Source organism: Podarcis tiliguerta (genome assembly GCF_965153285.1).
Source record: "Podarcis tiliguerta genome assembly, chromosome: 3".
Lineage (NCBI taxonomy): Eukaryota > Metazoa > Chordata > Lepidosauria > Squamata > Lacertidae > Podarcis > Podarcis tiliguerta.
In genome coordinates this window covers 60,921,149-60,931,437 of record NC_139536.1, presented here as the reverse complement: position 1 = coordinate 60,931,437, position 10,289 = coordinate 60,921,149, and the positions used below count along the sequence as shown (strand labels likewise).

General features: G+C 41.2%; 1 long non-coding RNA gene across 2 annotated transcripts; it reads right to left on the bottom strand.

Annotated features, from left to right (window-relative positions):
• Window positions 1-3,549: 3,549 nt before the first annotated feature.
• On the bottom strand, window positions 3,550-8,647 carry LOC310675073. 2 transcript variants are annotated; one of them, XR_014509922.1, is made up of 4 exons: window positions 8,584-8,647; window positions 7,206-7,250; window positions 4,010-4,054; window positions 3,550-3,920 (listed from the first exon to the last, which is right to left on the bottom strand). It is a non-coding gene; the product is annotated as an uncharacterized lncRNA (long non-coding RNA). The 2 variants fall into 2 exon arrangements; XR_014509921.1 differs by having other exon boundaries at window positions 3,550-4,054.
• Between the last annotated feature and the right edge of the window lie 1,642 nt (window positions 8,648-10,289).

The window sequence follows — 10,289 nt, the reverse complement described above, 5'->3', positions numbered from 1 at the left end:
CTTGTATGTGCAATAACTCTCCCCCTTGCGTTAAACTGTGCTTTAAAACATAAGTCTTCATGTCATGAATCAGCCTTAAGAACTGTGATTACTAATGGCTTTGATAGTTTAGGCTCCTGGATTGGGTTTCTCTACAGCCGGAGATCTGTGTCATGTGCCTGGGTGTTCTCCAAACACCACCCACTTCCATTGAGTGAGATGCCATGAGATCCCACCCAAAGGAGTCACTCCTCCCATGAAAACAATTAGTAATTCTCTGGAAGGAACAACCAGGATACTGTTGCAGTACCACAGGAAGGACTGATAACATCACGTGGGCTGTAACATTCCTTTGTGTCGGCAGACACAAGTGGGATGTTCCTTTTCAAGACCTACAGAGCAGAGGAAGTGGGCCTTGAAACACAATGTACATTGAAACTGGTTTTCATCTAAAGATCTCATGGTGTTACTCCTCGTTCCATCTGCAGCAACATTTTCTTGATGTACTTCCCTTCTTTGTTACAGAGGGAACAGCAGACACAATATAATCAAATGAAGAGCATTATACTGTATTGTGGAGCTGAATGGATTTGTTACACACACACACACACACACACACACGAACTAGCTGCAAGCTTTAATCCGTTCAGTCAGATTAATCAAGCAAAGCATTGGCTGATTAATGGGATGGGACATCTTTTAAAGTGTGAATGTAGGGTTCAGAGTTCAGCTCACATTTATTTGCTCGGGCTACTTTGATTCTAGTGCGATACTAGGAAGAGAAAAGAAAATGCATATTTATGTGATGGGGATTTTTGCCACAGAGTTGTGCTGAGCAGGGTTGCAGTGGTTCGGAGTTGTGGGGAGGTCAAAGATCCATTGCTATTTCTGCAGCAGGGTCCCTGTCTCCAACACCCTAGTGGTGGCTCATAATGAGTTCAGTGGACGTCCTGCTTTTTGACATCTGCCTAGGACTGCAAACACAAGTAGGTTCCCAGACAGTGGGGCAAGGCATGACACATGCTTTTGACTGGCAACGGGGACCCTGAAGTGTGGACTGATTCTATATTTGTAAATTTAAATAAATATTGCAGACATCATATAGCTCTGGTGCTTCCTCATACGAAGGAAAATGAACTCAATAATGATATCTTTACAGCTCAGAAGGGGGGGAAGCATACAAACACATACTTTATATACATATACTATCTCTTCACTTTGTAGAGGTTTAAAATAAACATTTAAAAGCACATAAATCCACCTCTGATCATCCCAGAATCATCCCAGAATTAAATAGTGTTTAATTATGGGGGACTTCCACTATGAAGAAAGGTATCGTGGGCAGTGTGCACAGAACTACAATGGTACCTCGGGTTACATACGCTTCAGGTTACATACGCTTCAGGTTACAGACTCGACTAACCCAGAAATAGTGCTTCAGGTTAAGAACTTTGCTTCAGGATGAGAACAGAAATCGTGCTCCGGCGGCGTGGCAGCAGCAAGAGGCCCCATTAGCTAAAGTGGTGCTTCAGGTTAAGAACAGTTTCAGGTTAAGAACGGACCTCTGGAACGAATTAAGTACTTAACCAGAGGTACCACTGTATAAGATCAAAAGGCTGCACTCCTTATCCTAAACAGGCATCTGCAGCAAATCTACATCCAGGTTAAGTCATTGTGTTATAAGTGGAAATTTAAGAGAATATTATATATTCATCTCACTGATGGATGAATGCAGGGCCAAGAAATGTGGTGTGAAATATATGCCATAGCTGTGAAATTGTTCTGAAATTTTATTATATTTTATTTTAAAAGGAAATGGTTGTTTTTCTCAGTTCAAAGTGGATTGTTGCTTTATGTGTGCTTTTTTTGTGCGGGGGTATGTGTGCTAATTCCCAAGCAGTGTGCAATGGGCCACTTGCAGGTGGCTCTGAGAGCCATCGCCTGTAGTATGCCCAGTTCCTGGCCTGCCCCCAAGACATGTCGTAGCCTTTTGGTTGGACCAATGCCAACACCACCAACTTTTGGCCTGCTGGATAAAGATGGTCGATAGACAGAGAGGTCCGGGGGTGGGGGAGTGGGAGGGAATAAAGGTTTCTGTGGTGCAAGGGTGAGGAAATTATACGGTGAGATAAAAGGATAATATTTATTTTTTATTATATGATCATCATCATCAACAACGATGACAAACAAACTGGAAAGGGAAAGGAAGAATACTTATCAGTCAGAGCCAAGCCACTTTTGCACATGATGAGGGGTGTAATATGTAGCCAGGCTTACTTACTAGGCATAGATACAGATGCTCACCAACATAACGCAGGTGCCTGTGCTTTAATGTTTTCAATGCCTGCTAAGACATGTTTGTTTCAGCAAAGCTATCTAGATATGTAAAGTTGCCATGGATTTCAATATGTAATTTTATTTTATAATGTATAATTTTTAAACTGCTGGCTTTATTAAATTTGTTGGGATGGGGTGAAATTAGGACAAATTATTTTTAAGTTCTGATTTTTAATGATAAGCTCGGTATATATTTTATGTAAACTTAGAGGTTTCTATGATGAAGCAGGGTCTACTAGGACCTGGGAGATCAGGGTTCATATTCCCCCTCAGCCATGAAACTAGTTGGGCCAGTCACAGTCTCTCAGACTAGCTTTCCTCACATGGTTGGTACGAGAAGAAAATGGGGGCAGCAAGGAAAGGTGAGATATAAATGTGACAGGAAATACAAATAAATAAGGCTGCTGGTTTTGACAGGAGTGCCCTGTGCTTCATGTTCTGCTGCCATTTCAGGAATCCTAGTGTTAGCCTTTCACCCACGGCCTTGTTCTCGTGGCTCAGCAGCTGCTGCCACCTTTTATGCATTCAGTTCTCTCCCACGCACACATAGATGCCAATCAAGCGTGGGGATCTTAAAGTCAAACTGTCATCGCACATGACAGGATCTCATTAGCACCCAGTGGGACCTGTCAAAATGACGGGCACCTTGGCATGCGCATGGGCCATAGGCTTCTTTATGGCCAGTTTTTATTTATTATTATGTTTTATTCTGATTTATCACACCATATTGCACAGCGCTTCTCAGAGTCAAATACAGACAACATCTCTCCTCCGAGGAGTTTATAGTCCAAATTTTGACAGTGAGATGAACAGGAAAACAAAGAAAGAAGAGAAAAGGCAGTAAGGGCACCAGTTGGGTAAGGTGCCCTTCAGATATACCCCCAGCTGTGTGCGAAGACTCTGCTTTTCCAAAAGCAGATCTCCTACTCCTGTGCATGAGGTGCAGTTCCATTGAAATGGCATTAAATGTTCCAGCACTCATCATCCATGTAGGAGTGAGTCACAAATAACTGGCTCTCACATGCATTGGATTACCCATTCATCATTATCCACTCAAGAGGAGCTAATATGCCTGCAAATGTTGGCCATTTTGAGATTTCCCAAAATTGTGCATTTGCCTAAAAGTTTACAATCTCCTTGCATGCCGAGGCACCATGACCAACCCATTCCCTGAAGTAAATAACTAGACACAACATAGTATAGAGATTATTGGATCAACTTAGGCCACAACTTTTATTGGTTAGTGAATGTTTGGTATTGGGTGAAACCACTGCTATTCCACTCCAGCCCATCTGCTGGAAGTACATCCAAGGGTAAACACCAGTCCTTCTCCTTCAGGGATAAAAGGGGAAGGGCTGCCTGGAGAGCTGGTTGTGTGTTTGGAGGGAGTCTGTGTGCTAATGCAGGTGGTTTCCATTTGCCTTGCCCAATACACTGAATGAGCAAAAACAGTCCAAAAGAGATTGGGTTGGTTCTTTTCTAGGGTTCATCACTATAGATACAAGTTGAATCTTGTAGCTGGTGCAGAGGCCTAATAAATACACACTGCTTTAAATGAAGAGTTGGATTTTCTTCTGTAGCTTATACTTGATTGATTTCCTTTTCTGGATAATAATGTTTTTTGTTAGCTTTTATAATTATGGTGGATTTTTTTCCTTTCATTTTCTGCACTTTTCATTTCTCTAAGGCTTACCTTCGGTTTTTAATAATGAAACTTTTTTTTTCATTCTTTGGAGACCTGACAACATAAGTAAAGAATTGATTTTCTTGTGATAGTAGTGTGCTGCATATGTTATTTAGTTCCTAAACATAATTACAGAAGGCTCATTGTAGCCAGACTTTGGATTTGTTTGATCACAGCACATATAGATCTTATTCCATTACTCTCCTTCTATCCTCACCCATGATTCCCATCACACAAGGAGGAGAATGAGGGCAAACTAAGGCTGCATTCAGATGTTGGATTTATTGTGCTATTTTCCTTGGTTATCATGCTAGTGCTTCTAACATTCATTTCACACTGCATTGCCTGCTGTGTTGTGGAACTGTGTTTTCTTGATCAATTCTATGGCCATGCCATGCTAAATTTTAATTGGTGGGAAAGAACGATATGCTGGGATGCCACATATTTCGTTAAGTGATATTACAGTGCCAAACTCCCAAGATTTTCCAAGTTAACAAGGCTGCAAATGGAACAACTTTGACTAGGTTTCAAGCAGTGGCTTTTACATCATCTGAAAGATCGCATAAAACATGAAAGACAAAATAAAGTGCTCTGAATTCAGACCTATTATCTCTGCTTCCTTCCAAACAACACTACTCCTATTCCTGTAGTGCCCCACATGTTATGGGCTCACCTTCCGCAATGGGGAGCCTGGAGGACTGAAATAGAACCCCACTCTAAAGGGTGGGAGATTTATTGCATTGATAACTACCTGGTTTATCATCAAGAGAAACATTTGATAGTTCCATTCGTAGAATGAGGTTACATCTGACAGAACTAATTGTGTCACAGACGGTTAGGTGAAATTCAGAGTTAGAAAGCTTTCACTTTCATAGAAAGGGGTTGGGGTGATAGACAAAGGGGGGGGGATAGAATAGAGGCAGGAGTTTGTAGTATCTAATCAACCATGATTGTTTCCTGTGCAAAAGTCAGCTGTGTTTCCACACAATGGCCAAGCTGTTCAGCTTCCTGGCGCCATCCCAAGGTCACTAATTTTCTATTGTTCCTGCTGCCTTATGGAAAATTCTTGTGAAGGATGGTTTTGTTATGTGCATATATGCTAAATTTTCTCAAGGCAGGGGGACGATGATCCCTAGTCTTGACTGCCTCTTGTGGTTACCAAAGGTGGTCTGAAAGTCATCCGGAGACTGCTTTTCTCCCATTCCTTATATAGAGTTGGCGCCTCCCAGAGGAGGGAGGAACAAGGCATTCTTTCATCATTTGCATGTGTGATTTGTGCAAATTTAAAATGGGTTCTTGTGGAGTTGGAGAACTTGAAACAAAAAAAAATGTATTTATTTAGAAATAATTGAATGTCTGTTGTTGAAGTATGAATATCTGCATAAAAGGATATATGATTTATACAGAGTTTAAAAAATAATGCATTCCATACTTTGAGTAACATTGGTCACATTTCCTATAATCATAATTATTAGGGAGTGTGGGCCATTATCAGGTATATAATTAGATGCAGGGCCAATCCTACAATTAAGGACAGTGAAGCTGTCATCTCACACAGCTCTCTCTCTCTCTCTCTGTGTGTGTGTGTGTGTGAGAGAGAGAGAGAGAGAGAGAGAGATGAAAGGGCAGCAAATGGTTAAATGATTATTTTTATTATTGTATGTTTGTTACCAGGTATAGGTCAAGATGCTTCTTTGATTTTGATGTCAGTTACATCAGCCATGGGTATTATTAAGCATCTTGATTTCTTGCTGCCATTTGTTGGGCTGTCTCAGGCAGCGCAATGTACAGTGGTACCTCTGGTTAAGTACTTAATTCGTTCCGGAGGTCCGTTCTTAACCAGAAACTGTTCTTAACCTGAAGCACCACTTTAGCTAATGAGGCCTCCTGCTGCTGCCACGCCGCTGGAGCACGATTTCTGTTCTCATCCTGAAGCAAATTTCTTAACCCGAGGTACTATTTATGGGTTAGCGAAGTCTGTAACCTGAAGCGTATGTAACCTGAAGTGTATGTAACCCGAGGTACTACTGTATTGGGTTGCTTTGGTTAGCTGGGAAGATTGGGTTTTCCCATATTTTATGTGAATTTTATGGTGGTGCTGCTATAATTGTACTTTCCTGTATCTGATGGGGGAGCAAACTACTCATTACACTCAAATGCAAATCACAAAAAAGCAGTTTTGGGATGCTGTGATTCTGAACAGAGGATCAGGACAGAGAGACTGAGAGGAGGATGGCTACAAAGGTAAATATGCAGCAGACATCTATGCATCTTAGGATGAATTCAAATAACTAGTTTTCTGTTCCAGTGTTGTCCATGTTAAACCATGTCTAAGACCAGAACATTTGTGATTTATCTATGTATCACAAAATGAAAAGATCACTTCAGTATCTGTGGGTGGACAACACCCGCCAAAGTAACTTTTTTATAAGTTACATCAAACTGGATTTTAAAAAACCACACACCTTAAATTCACTAGCATATAAACTACATTGACTAAAATGTAAATTCCAGTTAAAAGCAGCCCCCTTCTACTTTCTATGCTACATTAACAGCAATCATTAACACCCACTCATCACTAAAAAGCATTTTGTAGAATCATTTAGAAAAGTGATCTGAGCTAGTACTCAGGACAAACAAAATGGCTGAATAGAATTCTGGCACTCTGTTGGGAATAATTTAAGTATTGCAATGGTTTAGTCAAGGGTTTTTCTTCTTCTCATGATCTTAAGTTGCTCTCATCTCATTCTCTACCTGTTGGACGCAGTTACTTGAAGAAGACAAATGGCACACTACCACATTGTGTCAGGGCAGAAATGATAACTACATGTTCTCCTTCAAGCCATCTGCCTCTCTGAACATCTGAGAGATATACTGTAGAAAGCAGTGATCGTGTACTCTACAGCTTTTAACATATGCTCTGCTAATTTTCAAATACAAATTTCATTCTAGTGATTTGGGTTATTTTCCCTCCCCACCCCTAGAACAATGTTGCAGATTTTAAAATCTATGAGAAAAACTGAATCATGAGCAATATGATAATCATGCGCAAGAGTGACAGATCCACACATCTTCTCTGTGGAAGCAAGGACTCCAGTTTGGTGGAGATGCCTGCTCTACTGATGCTTTCATAGATAGGAAAGGTGAGATAATTTTCACTGATAACAACCAAATAGGGTTGTGCATAGGAAAGTGTCTTACTCACCCCAATAGCATTTTGATGCAGTAATATATGGATGCCAATTTTGGTCTACACTGCAATTAAATTAAAATAAAATAGAGTTCACGTTCAGAACTAAAAGACAATTTAATAATAATAATAATAATGCACTTGATAAGATGATATAGAGACTGTGAGAGGAGGGAGATTTGCCTGTGTATGTACGATTGAGCATAGGTGGTCATTTGAGGTAATGTTTTTTGCACCACTGCTAGGCAGCACCCCATTAATGTGCTACAGAATTAAAAATGTGTTGCGTCACCCATCTACCCACGACTGTGAGAAAATCCAGAGAAGCACATTGTGAATTTATATGGCTTAGTCAGAAAATCCCTAGCTGGGAATCCAAGCTCATGACATCAGAGAGAACAAAGAGTCGTTAGCTGTTGCAGCGTAGGCTGATTTGTACGTGTCACAGGCTACCACTTGCTTATTACTCTACCATAACTGTTTGTTGCTGTGTGAGGGGGGGCAGGGAGAGAGGAGCAACCTAAAATTTTGGTATTATACAAAGACATTAATTATATTCATGACTTCTCTCTTTCCCACTGTGGTTAACAGCTTTCATAAACAGAAGAGCATGGAAGGTGGTTCTGCTGTGCGAATGAGTCATGCCAGACTGGCTGGGGAACGTTTGAATCTGAAAATCAGAGGGAGAGAAGCCTGTTTCTTTTTAGCATCTGGTTCAAATTGGCATACAAGTTTTCAGCATATGGCAGGATCACTAGAAAGCAGGAGGCAGGAAAAAATATCAGTGGGTTTGAAGCTTTTGGGGAACTGTTTTGATCGCTGTTTGTTCTTTCAGATTATGTGATGCAACGCCAGGCTGACAAGACAAAACCAGGACCGAAGAAAATAATTGAATCATTTAACATTAAGGCAAAGGATGTCAGGGGCAAGAGGTAGGATCTCCTGGTACTTTGCTCCGTATGGTGGCAGTTGCACATGGAAGCCGTCATTTATCACATCTATGCAGCTGTGCATGTAAAATATCCCCGCCCAGAAATCTGCTTCTGATATGAAACACTTCACATGATCTACCCCAATAAGTTGTCATCTGCACTAGACATTTATAGCGGTATCATGCCACTTTAAACAGTCATGGCTTCTCTCAAAGAATCCTGGCAACTGCAGTTTGTTATGGGTGCTGAGGATGTCAGGACACGCCTATTTCTCCCAGCTAGCTACAATTCACAGAGTAGTTTAACAACCAATCCCTCTTCCCAGGGAACTCTGGGAAATTTAGGTTTGTGCATTTAAAGTGATTAAAGCACTCTGTCACTCTAGCACCAGAAATCTACAGCTCTGAATGCATTGAAAAGTGTTGAATGAATAAATGATTAACAGGAAGACATATAAATACCCTGCCAGAAAATCAAAGTGAATGCTCAGTGCTGTATATAGATACTGCTTCATTGGAATACACAGGGAGAAAGGAATTACATGGTGTAAAGAAAAATCAAACCACTAGAGAGGACCCTCCTCTCTACTTTACTTTATCTTTTAAAAGCATGCTAATATCCAAACAGCAGTATTTTACAAGCACTATGTAATTAGGGAGAGCTTTTGGAAGTAACAAAATACACCCTTTAATTACAGCAGAGTTAGTTGAATCTAATGGTGGCAAGGTCATTAGGAATGAAAGACAGAATTACGTACATTTTCTACACAGCCACCAAGGGGCTTTTGTGCTTGCCCCTTAGGGGAGTATATTTCGGGGGGGGGGGGGGACAAACAGCCGGATGTGATCACCAGTAGTTTTATTTCTTCTATTTTTGTTCTTTTCAATTAAAAGAATCAACTTCTCATACACCCACAGACCCTGAATTTACAGAACACATTTTGGTGTTTGATTGAGAAATCCAGGTTTGCCACTCCTTGGCGGGAGACGACATTGGGCAGGATCCACAGAGTTTGAAGGAATCCCCATGGTATTGCCCCTGGCCCTAGCTTGGTAACAAGTCAGGTTTCTGCAGGACTCACCATTAGGGTTGCCAGAACTCCAGAGCTGATGTGAAGTATACAAGTAGCTGTGATTAAAAAACCTTTGTTTCTTTACCAATGTGCCTCCTGTAGAATTTATTTTACCTTTTTGAGCAACGCTAGTGATGTTTGAATGAGATAAATGATGAGTGGTGGGTTAGCTCCAGCTTCCAAAGTTTTTCATTTTTTTACTCTGCTAAATATATGTACAGTGGTACCTCGGGATGCAAACGGGATCCGTTCCAGAGCCCTGTTCGCATCCTGAATGGAACATAAGATGTGATGGTGCATCTGCGCGTGTGTGGGTCACATTTTGCTGCTTCCGTGCATGCGCATGACATCATTTTGAGTGCGCATGCGCGAGCGGCGAAACCCGGAAGTAACACGCTCCGTTACTTCCGGGTTGCTGTGGAGCGCAACCCCAAAGGCGCTCAACCTGAAGCACATTCAACCCGAGGTATGACTGTAAACTGTAAGGCAACCATTTTTTAAAATTTAACAGAAAACAATAAAGATGGACTCACATTGGTTGTTACCCCAAGCTTTCCTGCCTTAATTCTGAGCCCCAAAGGTGATTTTAAGAGGTAGTTTTAACAGTGCTTCCAGAAAATGTTTAGGCTTTGATTTTGGAGAGTCTATAGTAGGAGCAAGTGGAGAATAGCCACTCAGAATGCCTTTCTCTGCACCACTGCTTTCTGAACACAGACATTTAAGAAGAGCCCTGTTGGATCAGACATAGACCTATCCAGTCCAGCATTCCCTTTCACAGTAGCCAACAGGATGCCTATGGGAAGCTCACAAATGGGCATGAGAGATATGGCATTAACTTCTCAGGATCCTCAGCAACTTCCTGAAAGGCATTCTGGGAAATGTATTTCATCTGGTAAGCAGTAGATGTTGTGGAAGCAACATATTAAATACAAACAAAATTGGGCCCTGACCCATTGGAACTCATTTTTACCCATGCTGACACATTAAAATGTGTCCAGGTGCTTTTGCCTTTTATAGGCTATAATGTTTCAGGTGCAGAAGGAATAGAAAACAGTGTGCTCCTCGCTGGAGATGCCTCCATAATTCAAGGTATAG